The sequence below is a fragment of the Lepidochelys kempii genome, chromosome 3, assembly GCF_965140265.1.
Source record: "Lepidochelys kempii isolate rLepKem1 chromosome 3, rLepKem1.hap2, whole genome shotgun sequence".
Lineage (NCBI taxonomy): Eukaryota > Metazoa > Chordata > Testudines > Cheloniidae > Lepidochelys > Lepidochelys kempii.
In genome coordinates this window covers 94,048,854-94,065,965 of record NC_133258.1, presented here as the reverse complement: position 1 = coordinate 94,065,965, position 17,112 = coordinate 94,048,854, and the positions used below count along the sequence as shown (strand labels likewise).

Genomic DNA, 17,112 nt, shown 5'->3' with positions numbered 1-17,112 from the left:
TACATCATGAGTAAAGTAGATTCTTAAGAGAAGACATATTGTGTGTGTCAACTCAATTTTCTGTTGCTGAAATGCATTCATTTGCTTACTTAACCTTAAAGAACTCTTTTCCAAAATGGTGTCCACTCAATGATGGTCCAACATTCCATTCCAGAGTAGCAATACTTTTAGGCACACAATTTCCTGACAGAATGATTATAAAGGGCTTCATAGCACTGGGATGACCTCTTGATGTCCCCTCCAGCCCTGCATTCCTAGGATTCTATGAACAGCATTCTAATAAAGAGGGCATTTTTGTCCCCTAGGTATACTTTACACGTTTATGATCTGCCCAGAATCCACCAATACAACATGCTTTCCCCTGCCTTTCTCCATTCAATTTCATTTATCTTTAATCTTAATAGTAGTGCAACACATTCCCATCTCTGTCAGTATTGCTGAAATACAGTAGAAATGTTCCTATTTCCTTGTTCCAGTCTTAAAAATCAAATGTAAACCTAAGCTGCAAGTCAAAATGTATACAATATTGTTTACATTTTGCAAGATTAAAATGCATTAAACATGATCATACAATATTTATGAGCCTTGTTCTCATCACATATTCAGAAGCTGTGAGCTGAAGTATATGGAGCAAGCTTCTGTACTGAGCCAACCATTTCTTTCTAAATTGGTTTTGGCTGTTTCGCCAGACACCTTTACTAAAGAAACACAAGAGGGTGGAGAATTCATTTGTATGGTTATTTGCATGCGGTATTTTGGTTCTCAGGGCCAAAAACTGCAATACTATTATATGATCGAGTATGCATATTATTTTTGAAAGTTGATATAGCAGGCAACAGACACCCTCCCTTTTACTGCCAGAAAGAAAACTTGAAGAGGCAAGTGATTTCACTATCCCTGTTCTGGAATATTGCCACCGAGTTCATTATGTCCATGTGTGTGCATATGCCCAGCTACTGGGATAGTCTACTTCCCTCTGATGTCTAAGCTACACCTCTTGCATTAGGCATAGGTGCAAGAGGTTGTGCTAATAAGCAATGGTCACATAAACACCACCACCCTATACCGGAAACCTACTGACCGCTATACTTACCTACATGCCTCCAGCTTTCACCCAGACCACACCACACGCTCCATTGTTTACAGCCAAGCTCTAAGATACAACCACATTTGCTCCAATCCCTCAGACAGAGACAAACACCTACAAGATCTCTAGCAAGCATTCTTACAACTACAATACCCACCTGCGGAAGTGAAGAAACAGATTGACAGAGCCAGAAGAGTACCCAGAAGTCACCTACTAGGACAGGCCCAACAAAAAAAATATCAGAATGCCACTAGCGGTCACCTTTAGCCCCCAACTAAAACCTCTCCAGTGCATCATCAAAGATTTACAACCTATCCTGAAAAATTATCCCTCACTTTCACAGATCTTGGGAGACAGACCAGTCCTCGCTTACAGAGAGCCGCCCAAACCTGAAGCAAATACTCTCCAGCAACCACACACCATACAACAAAAACACTAACCCAGGAACCTATCCTTGCAACAAAGCCCGATGACAACTCTGTCCATATATTTATTCAAGTGACACCATCATAGGACTAATCACATTAGCCATGCCATCAGGGGCTCATTCACCTGCACATCTATCAATGTGATATATGCCATCATGTGCCAGCAATGCCCCTCTGCCATGTACATTGGCCAAACTGGACAGTCTCTATGCAAAAGAATAAATGGATACACATCTGACATCAGGAATCATAATATTCAAAAACCGTTAGGAGAACACTTCAACCTCTCTGGCTACTCAGTAAAAGATTTAAGGGTGGCCATTTTGCAACAGAAAAGCTTCAAAAACAAACTCCAATGAGAAACTGCTGAGCTTGAATTAATATGCAAACTAGATACAATTAACTTGGGTTTGAATAGAAACTGGGAGTGGCTGGGTCATTACACATATTGAATCTATTTCCCTAAGTTAAGTATCCTCACACCTTCTTGTCAACTGTCTAAATGGGTCATCTTGATTATCACTACAAATTTTTTTTCTCCTGCCGATAATAGCTCATCTTAACTAAATTCGCCTCTCACAGTTTGTATGGCAACTTCCAACTTATCTGTATGTATATATATATATATATATATTCTTATTATATGTTTCATTCAGTGCATCCGTTGAAGTGGTTTGTAGCCCATGAAAGCTTATGCTCTAATAAATTTGTTAGTCTCTAAGGTGCCATAAGTACTCCTGTTCTTTTTGCGGATACAGACTAACACCGCTGCTACTCTGAAACCAATAATTTCAAGTGCCTCCCAGTTTCACCTATATGTGTGTGTGTATATATATATATATATATATATATATATATATATATATATATATATATAAAAAAACATTGCAGGAGGAGTACCGGTTTCTTTACACTAGATAATATTTAGGTACATTGATGAGCTATATAATAGCTTTCACTTGAATCCTTACTATATTTCATTACTTCATCATTTGTTTGTCTTGTGCAGAATGCCCATGTTAGCCAGTTCTCAGATCCCCAGAGGGAAAAACCAGCTGAGCTCTGAGAAACTTCTTTAGCCCTAAGAGGACTTTTGATCCTGTGAGAGAATAAAATGCAGCATGAGAGGTGGTTTGTTCCTCCCAGAAGCTCCACTCAAGATGGACCCATACTATAAAGAGTGAGTCCCTACTCCAGTCTCATCTTTATAAAAGCAAAAAAGGTACCATTTACCACAACCAGTAACGTCAAAGGAAGGACGCGTGCATGCACGAACACACAAAATTCCCTCGTCAGTCTTGCAGATCTCAGCCCAAGCAATTATTAAATTCCTTTACTCTTTAATTCTTTTATTTGATCAAAATCACTAGGCTCCATATCACAATATCTGGCTCAATCTCCAGGGATGAAAACAGCTAAAACAGAACCACAGAATTGGAAGGGAGCTTCTGGGTCATTGTGTCCATTGTAGGCAACTCCAGCATATAATCCCATACATACATTTATCAAACTCCATCTTAAAATGAGTTAGGTTGTTTGCCTCCACTAATCCTATGGGGAAGCTGTTTCAGAACCTCACTCCTCTGACGGTTAGAAATCTTCTAGTTTTGAGCCTGGATTTGTTAATGGCCAGTGTATATCCATCCATTTGTTCTTGTGCCAACGTTGTCCTTTATCTTAAATAGCTTTTTTACCTCCCTGGGATTTACTTCTCAATGTATTTATGGAGAACAATCATATCCCATGTCAACCTATTTTTTCGCTAGGCTAAACAAGCCAAGTTTTTAGTTTCTTCTCCTCCGTACCTCTAATCATCCTAGTAGCTCTTCTCTGCATCTGTTCCAGTTTGAATCATCTTTCTTGAACATGGGTGACCAGAACGGTGCACAGTATTCCAGATGAAGTCTTGTCATTGCCTTGTACAATGCATTAATACTTCCCTATCTCCACTGTAAGTACTTTGCCTAATACAGTCCTAGGACTCCTAATAGAGCCAAATAGTGTTTCAGGCCCTCAGAAGAGTCACACACTACCAGGTACACACACCTGTCCCCAGTCTCTCTCAATTCACTGGGTTTTGCAACCCATGTCCGTTGCCTGATCCAGTCTTTTTTTCACAGCCACATCATGTTAGTGGCTCATTCATCCTGTGATCCACCTTACACCCAGGTCTCTCTCCTCCTCTGTCATTTCCAACTGATGAACCCCAGCTGATAGCAGAAGTACTTTTTAGTCCCTACATGCATGGCCCTGGCACTCTGTACTGGGCACTTACTACTCCAGTCATCCAAGTCTTCCTGTAAAAGACTCTGATACTCCTCTGTACTGATACCTCCCAACTTGGTCATCAGCAGATTTCATTAGCACACTCCTACTTTTTGTCCCAAGGTCATTAATGAAAATATTAAATAAGATTGGTCCCAGGAAAGATCTTTTAGAAACTCCATTAGTGAACTCACTCTGGGGTGAAAGTTCTCTTTTCAGCACCACCCACTGACATCTCCCCTTCAGTCACTTCCTTACCCACCTTTCAATTCTTATACTAACTAATAATTTCCCATATGGTACCATGTCAAATCCTTCACTGAAGTCCAGATAGATTTAATCTATTAAATTTCCCTTTTTTTTCTTTTCTTTATTTAGATTTATTTATTTAGAATCTTTCTTTATTTAGTCTTTAATTATTCTTTCCTTCAAATTTGTTCTAAAGTCTTGCATGCTACCCAATCCTTTCTTCTCCTGTTATTTATACCTTTGACACCTGTCTTTCCACAACTCAGAAGTCAAATGTACACACATGATGATCACAGCTCCTCAGGAAAGTCTGCAAGAACTGTCATAAATATACAGAAAGGCTGTGCCACAAAGAGATCATTACACATTTTGCCAAACACCTAGGTCCTGCCAACACGGAGAAGATTTACAGCAGAATGAGTGAGAACTTGGATCCCTAATACACCTTGTCACTAAAATAAATCCCCATATACCATGCTGAAAAGATACATTGTGATGTTTAAAAGATAGTAAATTATCCACATATCAGAGAAACTAGAAGAAATATTTTGGAAGGAAAAGTTGTTTGGTGACATTGCCCCAGTAGTTGCAGGGGGTTCTACATATCCACAGGAAATTGAACTCAGTTAATCCAGTTTGCCATTCCAGCATAGAAGCAAAGGGCAGCATGCTGGGTCCCACTGTGCAAGAGCTACTGAACAGGTCTTCAGACAAAGCAGGCATGTGTGATGTGGGGGATGGAGTTACAAAGGGTGGAATGGAACAAGGAAAAGGTAGGAAATACTACCTATGGTCCCTATACTGTTTCCATTATCTTCCAGAACATTTCAGAAGATCAAGCACTTATCCTTATGCAGGAGATATGTAAGACATTGAACTAAGCTAGCCACACAGGACTTCAGTGCATGAATAACTATTTCTGTTGTTCCTCCCCCCCCCCCCCCATTTACAGTTACACTCACCAAAACAAACTCAGAAACACTCAGACTAGTGAATAAGCATGGTGGGTGGGTGTATCAGTCATCATCGAGTTTATTAAATATTTCTGGTTTATTGCTTAGAAAATGCCCCAAGTAGTGGGCAGAGGAGTTCCTAAATGAAAAGGTATCTATGCACATGCTCTGGTTCAGTATGACAGGTATATGTAATCCAACATTAGCTCAAAATGGATCACGTCCTGATCCTTCGGGTAACTGTCAAGTCACTGTATTCCCTGCAGATAAAAGGAGTATCTGGAGAAGGTGCCACTTAGGGCAATGCAATTACCACCTCCTCCTCCTTTTGAATCTGGTTATGCTGAAGGCCCCGGATATGTGTGGAGTAACACTGACATAATCGATGTCATTGGATACGAGATGGTAGCTGCTGTCTCACTGTGCAAGTAAGCATACCCTAGAGCTACTGAAGATTTCTTCAAAGGGTTTCAACGATTTTTAAGGTTTTTTGGGGGGGTGAGGGGGGTTTTAAGTGACTTATGATTTTGGGTACCTCAAGTTCTGGGTGCCCAACTTGAGATGCCTGATTTTCAGAAAGCAGGTGGTCAGTACTTTCTAAAAATCAGGCACCTGTAATGTGTCTCCAATTGGGCACCCAAAACTTGAGGAACCCATAAAGACTTAGGTGGTGTTCCACTCAGCCTTGCAATGCCCTACTGACTTAGGGTTCCAAGCCTCATTTTCCAAAGTGACTTAGACTCCGATTTTTAAGTCTCAAGTGCCTGGACCAAAGTTACACAGCAAGTTAGCAGCAATGCTGGGACTAGAACTCATGAATTCAGGTCCTATGCTCACTCCAGTAGAACATACTGCCTTATAAGAGCAGAAAGAGGCAGCATAAGTAGCAGCAGATGCTGGAGGAACACTAAGAACAGGTGTATTAAGGAGTGTAGCTCTGGAGCTTGAAATGTATCTGACATTCTGGCACTACTCACATATAACTAACTTTTACACCAGGGATCCATCAGACAGATGGCCATCCTACAAATCAGCAGGTGAGAAATTCTTCCAAATCAACGATTCCTGTGTTTTTATATATGTTAAGTCACAGACACGGTGACAGTTGCAAGTGCCCCTAGAGACATATTGCATGGCAGCAGAGCTGTCTGTAACCCAGGAATCACATTCTTCATGGACTCTATGAAAAAGAAATCCCATGCCAAAAACTGACAAGAGACATGTATCTAGGAAGGAGCCACGAAGCAAGCTATGCACTTGACTGGAGAAGTGATTAGCCAGCTGATGGAGCATAACTGAATGGTTAAGCAGAGTGTACTTAATCTCTTCCTTTATTCACAACACCGGCAACTAATTACATTTGTTTGTGTGGATTTTTTCATATTAACCACTGAGAAACATCACTGATTGTGTGGAATAGTGCAAGATAAGTACACATCTGATAAATAATCAATTCTAAATACAGTCATTCCATGTATGATGAGTAGTACTGCTAATTAGTATTGTTCACAGCCCTAATGAGCCAAGGCTTACACATGCTTGTTAATAGTGTGCGGTCAGATAAAAGATAGAGCCCTACATGTTTTCATGTAAGGTTGCCTGATCATGACTGTTAGTGGTTTGAGCATTGGCCTGCTAAACCCAGGGTTGTGAGTTCAATCCTTGAGGGGGCCATTTAGGGATGTGGGGCAAAAATTGGGGATTGGTCCTGCTTTGAGCAGGGGGTTGGACTAGATGACCTCCTGAGGTCCCTTCCAACCCGGGTATTCTATGATAACTAGCCTCTTCTCTAAGGTCACCAAGACAGTTAAGGGGAATGGTCCTGAACAAACTGCCTTATTACAGCATTTTCAGATCCAAGTCCAAGGAACCCTAATTTACTCACAGCATAGTGGTTCCCCCTGCCCCTCCCACCCCCTGCTGCTTCTCATAATTTGTATGGTCTGTCTTTACATGCTTCTTTTCCAGCAACCTGCTGCTTTCAACTTCTAGGCCATGGCACATGCCAGAGAAGCCAGGTTTCTGCTCTCTAGTTGCATTGGCACAGTGTTCTAGTTCAGTACTCTCTTCAGTTCAGATTTTGCTGTTATCGCTATATGCATAGGCTCAAAGAGAAGAAATAAAGACTGCTACCCATAACTCACACTGCCTGGGTCCACGGACAAATAACCAGGATCATTCTACTTCAACTGCGTGTGGACGTAATCATCCTCTTTGGATGTGCTCAATTGACTTTATGCCACCAGTGTTCAGGTATTACTGATATTTGTTTATTTAATTCTTATTCAGTTTGAAACGTCTCAACACCATCAAGGTGTGCACACAGCAAGTCTGTTACCCCATGCTCCCACAACTGTTACTCTAATTCTCTTTCTACCCTTCCTCCCCACCCCCAGTTACTTGTTACCACTTTGCATCTTGTCTTTTGGCATGTCTACACTATCACAGCTGCAGCTGTGCCACTGTAATACCATAATATAGACGCTTCCTACGTTGATGGGAGGGGTTTTGCCATCAGCGTAGGTAATCCACCTCTTCAAGAAGAGGTAGTTAAGCTGATGAAAGAACTCTTCTGTTGACCTAGCTGCATCTACACCGGGGTTATGTCAATCTAACTATGCACTCACAGCTCCAAGAGATGTAGCTAGGTTGATTTAATTTTTAAGTGTAGACCAGGCCTTAAATTTGATGGTAAGTTCTTGGAAGCAGGGACTGTCACCTACTGTGTGTTTGTACAAGGCCTATCACCAGGGCCCACTTATTTTGACTGGGCTTGCAGGCACTACTATAATGCAGGTAATAATGAGTCATATTCAAAAGCACAGTAAGGTACCCACCTTTCATTGAAAATCAGTTAGAGTTAAGGAAATTAGAACTCTAGGAATTTTTGAAAATCCCACCCTTTGCATCAGCACCTTTATCTATAGGAAAGCTCAGCTTTCTTTCATATTAGAAAAAGGGTCTTTCCAAAGCCTGCATTCTGAATTCCTTGGGTGCCAGCCATCTCGGAGAAGTACAGTGCAGTACCTGACGGATTAGGCCCCAGTTCAGCCTTGAAGTCAATGGGTCTATTCATGTCTTTTCCAGCTAAGCATGTGTTAAAGTGCTTTGATGAATCAGAGCCCTAGCATCTGAAGGAGACCAGCTGGACCAGCCCTGTGGAACGTAGAGCCAAAACTGGGGGCAACTGAATTCTAATAAACCACAAGCCCAAAATTACCATATTACATTATTAAAAGCTTAAATATCAGTGCTTTGTTTGATAATTCTTCCTGCAGACAAAAATTCAGATCTCCTACAGCTATTCAGAAGAGTCCATCTTTTTTGGGGGGGTGGGGTAGGGTGGGGGGCAGGGGATGAGGGAGGGGAGTCAATACAGTTTTAAGCAGTGTCTAACAGCACACTACAATATACTTTTTATGCAATATCTGTATATATGCTGTATCTTTGTACTGGAAACCTGATCAAGACACTAGAACGTTTCTGCCCGATATAAGGCACAGAGTTCCCAAGCTTCATTTTTAGGACATTAAACAGGAAACTGAAGGAAAAACAGGGGAACAATTGAAAAATTTGGACTGGTCCAAAACGTTAACACCTGCCAAGGATTTTTTTTCCCCGGAGCAGAAAATCTGAACTAATCTGGGAACTGAGAGCCACCACTGCCCACATTAGGGATGGATAAACCTTAGACCTGCTCCCAAACATAAACCTTCATTGAAGATATCCAAACAACAAGGCATTCCAAATAGATTGCAGTGAAATGTGTGCTGTATATTGTAAAATATTTGTAGTGTCCCCAGATATCTGCACTAAGGTCCTGATCCTTTATACACTTACATATCTAAAGCTATCCAGGGCTGAAGCAAAAACCACAATTACTGTAGAAGAAAAAGCCTTCATCTGGAAGATTTAGACAGTAGTGATATTTTATTTGGTACCCTGAGCACCTTTCCAATCCAGACAGGTGGGTCAAAAACTGCAGAATTAAAAAAAATTAAAAAAACAAAACTGATATCAAATAGGAAATCTGCCAATGTGATATATGCCATCATGTGCCAGCAATGTCCCTCAGCCATATACATTGGCCAAACTGGACAGTCTCTACGTAAAAGAATAAATGGACACAAATCAGACATCAAGAATTATAACATTCAAAAACCAGTCGGAGAACACTTCAATCTCTCTGGTCACTCCATTACAGGCCTAAAAGTGGCAATTCTTCAACAAAAAAACTTCAAAAATAGACTCCAATGAGAGACTGCTGAATTGGAATTAATCTGCAAACTGGATATAATTACCTTAGGCTTGAATACAGACTGGGAGTGGATGGATCATTACACAAAGTAAAACTATTTCCCCATGTTTATCTCTCCCGCCCCACCCTCCGCTATTTCTCAAACGTTCTTGTCAACTGCTGGAAATGGCCCACCTTGATTATCACTACAAAAGATTTTTTTTTCCCCGCTCTCCTGCTGGTAATAGCTCACCTTACCTGATCACTCTCCTTACAGTGTGTATGGTAACACCCATTGTTTCATGTTCTCTGTGTATATAAATCTCTCCACTGTATTTTTCACTGAATGCATCCGATGAAGTGAGCTGTAACTCATGCTCAAATAAATTTGTTAGTCTCTAAGGTGCCACAAGTCCTCCTTTTCTTTTTTTAAAAAAAGTGAGTTTCTCACTTCAACTGTCTCAGCATTTCACGCTCTCGAAAAGTTACTTGCAACGTAGAACCCCACCACAACTTTTCACACTTCTGCTACTTGGAAAATGGTAAGAAAATGGGGAAAAGCAGGTTGCTCCACACACAAATTTCTTTTAATTTTCCTGTGGGAAAACAATTATTTATCAATAGGATATTTTCCAATGGGGGACTTCTCCTAGGAAAATTCTCATGGGGAAAAAAATTCCATTTTCCACCTAGCTTTAGTTGTGAATATCTTGTTAAATTATATAGCAGGCAGATTTTATTGAAAATTGCACTGTGCATAAATATAGCAACAATGTTTTCCTAGCATTTTGAATAATCAGTGTGAAATTACTGCTCATGAAAGGTGCCATATTGGTACTGCTAAAGACGAAAAAGTCTCTCTCAACAAAATACATATCAAATAGACAGATAAAATGCAATTCAGTCTTCTCTCATTACACCACCTCTGTGCCTCAATTCTGATCCAAAGGGACCACCTCTATGAAAGATGGAATATTTTTATCACCATGAACATGCAGTCTTTGATCTCTCTGCTTGAGGCTACTCAAAAGGGGCCAATTGTTGTGATGGTTTTAGTGATTTGGACATTTTCCCAGTCCATTGAGACTAAGGACATTTTACAGAGTCCACAGATAGCCTCTACCTTGTGCTGTGATTGTTCCAGAATTTAGCTGTATAAAATTTGAATTGGTTACCTAGAGGTGAAAGTCTCTATATCCCATTATAATATACCAATCTCATGAGCCATCTAATTTCCACTTTCTAGCAAGGAAGGAAACAAAGAGCTTCTGATAACGGCAAAATGAAAAGATAATGAAATGGGAGAAACTTGAGAAAGATATAGTAATAGTGGGGAATGGAGAAGAGAATGGAAATGACCAAACAGCAGTTAATTTGGGGAGGAATACATAAGATGTGTCCCTACTTACATGCAGGGCAATATAAAATATTCAAGTCAATATAACATGCCCCTTCCAACCAGGCTTTTCCAAAAATTGCACACAGGGAGATAGGAAAGAAGAAAATGGAAAAGCAGTATTTCATGAAGAGTCCATTTATTTCAGAATGAATTTTAAACATTTAATGGATTTTGTAGAGCTCTAACTAGATTCCCACCACATACAATTTGTTTACAAACACCGTGTAAGTAAATCACAGGAAAAATATGGGATTTCATTTATTATTTCTGCATATCATCTCAGCAATTTTCCATAATATTTGGATCCAAATATTTCCCTATAATTTTATAAGTTTTGTTTATATAATGTCTGGTTGAAACTCACAAGCAGCTACTTTTGGTCTGCATTCAATATGCAGGATGGTATATATGTGGACATAGCACAGTATAGATATACATATTTTTGGTGGAGAGAATATGCATACATAATATTTATGTAGATGGTTTATTCCAAATCCTGGGATTCTCTACTTACATTAGTTTTATACCAGTAGTGCTGATTTGCACCATATATAACAGAAGACTCATGTGCACTCATGTACCAAGCTCGATGAATGGCACAAGTATTAAAAAAGACTGACAGAAGAGAAGACCTCCCTGCAGCAACTATGATAGTAAACATTAAATCCTGAATGAGTTTTATCATCTTTTAACTGATCATTCAAGAACCTTCCCTTCGTAACTAAGCAGACAGAATTATTTTCATCAGCTGCACCCTCTATCAGTGAAGCCATATGACAAGCTGAAACAAAATCAGAGCCACTCTGCCTTGATGTGAGTAGACATGGCCTGTTTCAATCTGTCCACTGATGGAGGAGGAAGGTGGCAAGACAATCTGGAGACCATGTCACAGAGTTACTCTCATACCTCTGGAGGAGGAAAAACAACACACCAAGCAAGGAAGAGGTTTAGTCAGGCAACAGCAGCAGCCAGGTCACAATAGGAGACCAAAAAAAAAAAAATTATGTCCGACGTGCTAATTCTAAGCTTTATAAATTCATGAATTGTATTACCAGATCTTATTTTAAGAAATAGATAGCAAAAGTCATTATACCTCCATTTACCAAACTGAAACATCCAAGATAATGGACCATGTAGAAATAGGGTTGCCAGCTTTCCAATTTCTGAAAACTGGACACCCCCTGCCCCTGAGGTCCTGCCAACCTGCTCCACCCACTCCCTCAAGGTTCCACCCCACCCCGGGAAGCATCGCACTCTCCCCATCCCACCAGTTACCTGTTGGGGGTTGGGGGAGGCTCTCTTCATAAGCCACTCACACAAGTCACACAACAAGTCTGTGGAGGAGCTGGGAGTAGAACTCAAGAGTCCTGACTTCCAGCCGTTCCCCACCTCCCCGCTCTAACCCACTAGCCCCCACTTCCCTCCCAGAGACAAGAGCCAGGGATAAACCCAGGAGTCCTGGTTCGCAGTCCCCCCACTTCTCTAACCACAAAACACCATTTTCCTCTCTGAGCTAGGAATAGAGCTCTGGAGCCCTTAGTTCCAGCCCCTCCCTGCTCTAACCCATTAGGCCCCACTCCCCTCCCAGAGCCAGGGAGAGAACCCAGGAGTCCTGACTCCCTGCTCCCATAGACCTCCAACACCAAGGCACGGGACAGTCCTAAACATGCTCAGGCATCCCCTATCCATCTGGGACTGTGAAGCTGGGGGCAGAGGGCTGCTCACTTCCATCTTGGGAACTTTCCATTGTTTGTAGTCACAACCCGCTCGCCGTGGCTGGCTCAAGAAAACTTACATGGAAATATTGGTTCCGCTTCTCCCGAGGGGTTTAATGATCCTCCACTCCTGGTTCCTCCACACCCCATGGCGAGGAGCTCTTGGGGCCCCGGCTACCATGCTTCCTTGACTGCAGCTAGGGTGGGTGGTCTGCAAAGCGGCAGAGCCTGCCAACTTCAGCCACCTGGAGCGAGCAGGCTCCCGAGTTCCCAGGGAGTGGCGCCCAGGGGCAGCCGGGCTCCTACCTGCATGGTGATTGCACCATGCATGAAGCCGGGAGTCAAAACCCAGCCCTTTAGGGAAAGCAGCCCCATGCGGAGCCCGAGCCATTTTGTGGACAGTGGGGGGCGAGCAGAGAGTAGAGTTGCCAACCCTCCAGGATTGTGCTAGAGTCTCTAGGAATTAAAGATTAATCTTTAATTAAATATGTCATGTGATGAAACCTCTAGGAATACGTCCAACCAAAATTGGTAACCCTAGTGGAGTGGGACCAGGGGCTGCTCTCCAAATGGCCCTCTCCAGACATCTGCGCCCTGCTGGTAGCGGGCTGCCCTCTTACTTCCCATGGCCTCTCCAGTGTGCTTGGAGCTTGCCTTCACCTCACCCACTCTGCTTGCAGCATCAGTGCGAACCTGCAGGTGCTCCCCTTCCCCAGCCCCTGGCTTGCCCCCTCCTCAGCCAGAGCCACCTCCACGGGCAGCGAGAGGCCCCCTGTAGCTGCCACTGAGGCTCTCCATTAGCAGGTGCTGGTCTTTCTGCCCTCTCAGCTGGGAGCTGATCGCAGAAACCAGATTTTTAGTGTCCCGTCAGCAATGCTGACCACTGCCAGGTACCCTTTTCAACCAGACTTTCTGGTCAAAAACCAGACACCTGGCAACCCTAAGAATTTGTTTTAAAAAAAAAAAAGACACACTTAATGGATTACTACAAATTAAAGATTAATGATTTCAGATGTCAGACTATCCGCATAAGACATGAAGATAGAATTTCCTATCTATACACCAGATTGAGCAGGCAGGCCTCAGCGTTCTACTGGTAGATCAACAATGTATCAAAGTAGCTGTTTAATTTTTAATCTACATAGTTCACACACACACGACAAATTTGATGTTACCACAGTAAAAAGGGAAACAACCAGATCATGCTTACGAAACAAAACAATCCACCCAAAACCAAAACCTAGCACACACAGCCAAAGCAAAAGGGCAATTACTCAGCAGAACACCAGCCATGAGAAAGGACACTACCTACCACCTGGATGCAGAGAAATAAGAAAGGCACAGATTATTTATTTAGACTCTCTGATACACAATAACTTCTATTTGAAAGGTACATCAAATCATTTTAAAATCCAGCACTGTTAACTATACTCAGTGATAATTCATGCAGAGGAACCTGCTGACATATACACAGGACCAGCTCTCGGTTTTTTGCCCCCCCAAGCAAAAACAATTTTGGTTCCCCCCCCCCTTTTTGGCTGGAATGCCGCCCCTGGAAACGTGCCCATAGGCACCGACTCTGTGGGTGCTCTGAACCCACCGGCAGCTCCCCCCTCCCCAGCTCACCTCTGTTCTGCCTCCGCCTCCTCCACTGAGCACACCACCACTGCTCCGCTTCTCCTGCCTCCCTCCCAGGCTTGCCGTGAAACAGCTGTTTCGCACGGCAAGCCTGGGAGGGAGGGGGAAAAGTGGAGCAGTGGTGTGCTTGGGGGAGGAGGCGGAGGTGAAACGGAGGTGAGCTGGGGTGGGGAGCGGTTTCTCTCCCCCCCCCCGAGGGTTACTTCCTGCAGCCCTCCCTGTGACCCCCCTCCCCAGCTCACCTCTGCTCCGCCTCCTCCCCTGAGCGCACCACCGCTCCGCTTCTCCCCACTCCCTCCCGGGCTTGCCACGCGAAGCCTGGGAGGGAGGAGGGGAAATGCGGCACACCTGGAGGGAGGAGGTGGGGCCGGGGATTTGGGGAAGGGGTTGGAATGGGGGCGTGGAAGGGACGGAGTTGGGGGCGAGGGGCATGAGCGCCCGCCGGCGCCGGGTAAAGTCGGCGCCTATGAATGTGCCGCCCCAAGCACGTGCTTCCTTTGCTAGTGCCTAGAGCCGGTCCTGCATATACAGCATGTTTTAGCATCGCGGGCGTAGCACGCTGTTTCTCCTCCCAAAGGAATACTATTTCTTGCTTGTCTATTGATAGGAGATGCTAGGCATAAAGTTAGACATAAGGACCTGGGTTTCTGTTTATTCTGAATCATTTCCACAGGTGTTGCACATGTACATACAAGACCCTGCTCTCTCAATCATGTTGTTTGCCAAAATGGCTACCTTCTTCTGTTTCTATGAGATAACTTTTTAAAACGACGATCGGTTGTTAGCTGATAGCTCAATCCCCAACCTGGATGCTTGTGGACTGCTTTTCACCGGTCCCTATTCTCTGATTTGTCCAGCTTGCGTGGCTGTACCAAGAGATAAAACTCCCACTGGCATAGCTTGCAGGGTCATTGGATTTATGTTTATTAAAATATATATTTTAAAGAAATGTCCCATTTAACTTGGATCAAGCCAGAGGCAGATGTTTAAGTCCTCACAGCAAGCTGTATTGTTAAAAAGACTTCCAGTTTCACAGACTAAAGCTGCCAATATGCAAAAGGCAAAAGGCAACCATAGAATTAAAATGGGTCAAAACTGGGTTTTTCACAGGGAAAGCAAAAAATTTAACTGGAATATATTAAATTTGGAAATGCTGCTGCTACACTTCATGGGAGTTGCAGTTTTGGTGACTCAATCTCCCATTCTCCTCCATAGGCTGGACTCTCTGGTTGAACTCCACATCCAATGATCTGCCAGAGAGTCTCCTTGTGGAGAGAAGAGGCAGTTCATCATGGGAGCCCCTGGCCATGGTTCAAAATGGGGACATAAGGCAACTGAACAACAACTCCTATGAGGCAGTATAGCTGTATTTCAAAACCTGCTTTGAATTAAAGATCCCATGCATTCTCAAAAGCTGTAACATTTCTGTTTAAATGTAAACATAAATGCATCAGGGGAAAACATTTTAACAATCTTATGATCAGAAATTGGATGCCATGTAGTTATATTTTGGTCAGTTACGCGATGAAGCGAACAATTTACAAGTGTTATATATGTCCCAAAACATCTTCACTGCTCAAAGCCCTCAGCTGCCAAATAGATTGCTTTGCTTTCCGAAAAAATGTTATTGCCTGAAACTGTATCACCTTGAGCTATGATCATGTCAGAATTCACAAACTAAACAAGGCAAAACTAAGTTAATATTTTGGTGGGAAAGTTAGTGCTGTTGAATTGGTGTTGGCAGTTCAGTAAGTGGCGCTCTTGTTAGGATATAGATATTCAGGCCTGTCTGTAAAGGCCTATACTCTAAGAATTTAGGTGTATTCTTATCACTTAGCTAGTTATAGAGGTATAAAAGAAAGAATCAAAATCACTGTCTGCCGGTGTAAGGTCCTTCTCTTACTGTGACAGTTGGAGGCCCTGTTCTTAGGCTAAGATCTTTGGCGAGGTAGCCATAAGCTGGGAAGCGAATGGTCAGATCCTCACATTCCAAACTAGTCACATTGAAATAAGGTGCTATTGGGCTGTTAGGAATACAATCCTGTCCTGATAATGCCTATCGCCTCCAGAGAAAGGGAAGTGCCTAGAAGATGTAAAAGGAAACTTAGTTTGATAGCATCCTGTCTGGCAAGAACTCACTTATCAATAGCTGGGATGTGAAATCCTCACTTCTGTATTGTTTTGTCATTGTTTTGTCGTATTGTTTTGTCATTTGTTCCCACTTTGCTATTGTTTGTCTGTCTTTGCTAATCTCTGTCTGGTTCTGTGATTGTTCCTGTCTGCTGTATAATTAATTTTGCTGGGTATAAACTAATTAAGGTGGTGGGATATAATTGGTTTATAATCATGTTACAATATGTTAGGATTGGTTAGTTAAATTTCAGGAAAATGATTGGTTAAGGTATAGCAAAGCAGAACTCAAGTTTTACTATATAGTCCACAGTCAATCAGGAAGTGAGTGGAGGGGGAATTGGGAGGGGGGGGAGAATTGGAATCATGTTTGGCTGAGGGCAGGAGTGGGAACAGGGACACAGGTGTAAGGTTCTGTGGTGTCAGAGCTGGGAAGGGGGACACTAAGGAAGAAAACTGGAATCATGCTTGCTGGAAGTTCACCCCAATAAACATCAAATTGTTTGCACCTTTGGACTTCGGGTATTGTTGCTCTCTGTTCATGTGAGGAGGACCAGGGAAGTATGTGGGTGAAGGAATAAGCCCCCTAACATCTCTTTCTTCTGGACACAACTGAGATAATGCTCCAAATCAGTGTTACAAGGGTACTGGGCTTGCTGGAGTTGCCTACTTTCAGATGAGATGTCATACTGAGGACTTGACCACTTGTGGTTGTGAAAGATCCCATGGTACCCTTTGTATGAGATATAGGGCATTAGCCTCAATGCCTTGGCCAAATTCCAACTTGTATTATCACATTCTGCCTACCTAAATTCCTCCTATAGTCTCCACTGTGCTACAGTATTCTTTACTTTAAGTCAAACTACCTTAAGGAGTAGTTATACACTGTTAAACAGATTTGCATTCCACCCAAGAGATTACTGTATTTCTTTGATGGAGGATGTGATCCTTGTAGTCATACAAAATATAGGCTTGTCATCATAAACACTATTGACTGGGAAGATCCATGGA

The 17,112-nt window shown here is 42.6% G+C and overlaps 1 protein-coding gene across 4 annotated transcripts in view; it reads right to left on the bottom strand.

Annotated features, from left to right (window-relative positions):
* The window catches only part of CLVS2 (clavesin 2), a 54,594-nt gene that overhangs the window by 10,817 nt on the left and 26,665 nt on the right, over positions 1–17,112 (bottom strand). The window lies entirely within an intron of this gene.